This window comes from Orycteropus afer, unplaced genomic scaffold (assembly GCF_000298275.1).
Source record: "Orycteropus afer afer isolate SDZICR_OR568_19922 unplaced genomic scaffold, OryAfe1.0 scaffold00117, whole genome shotgun sequence".
Classification (NCBI taxonomy): Eukaryota; Metazoa; Chordata; class Mammalia; order Tubulidentata; family Orycteropodidae; genus Orycteropus; species Orycteropus afer.
The window spans coordinates 4,738,513-4,739,023 of record NW_006921704.1 but is presented as its reverse complement, the minus strand read 5'-3'; positions in this window follow the sequence as shown (position 1 = coordinate 4,739,023).

Below are 511 nucleotides of genomic sequence, written 5' to 3'. Positions count from 1 at the left end.
TATGTGAACTGCTGTATGGAAAGTGAATTTGCTCTGCAAATCTTCACCCAAATCAAAATAATAATAATAAAAAAAAAAAGTTTCCAAAATGTATCAGCTTCTCTGTAACAGTTTTCAATTGAAAAAGAATCCCAATATCCAGCTGCCATGTGATAATATACAAAATATTTAACTCATTATACCCTGTGTATAAGGGAGCTCTGGTGGCATAGTGGGTAAGGCATTTGGCTGCTAGTCATAAGATCAGCAATTCAAACTGACCCCTAGCTACTTTGTGGAAGGAAGATGAGGCGATCTACATCCATAAATACTTACAGCTTTGGAAACCCAATGGGGGTCACCATGAGTTGGAATCAATTCAGTGTCAGTGAGGTTTTTTTGTTTTGTTTTACCCTGTAAAACAACTTTTACAACAAGTGTTAAAGAGTTTTACCCATCAGCCTGAAATGTTTCTCCAGACATTTATGGTTTGCTGGTGAGGAGTTAACATTTCAAAATACATAAAAATAAA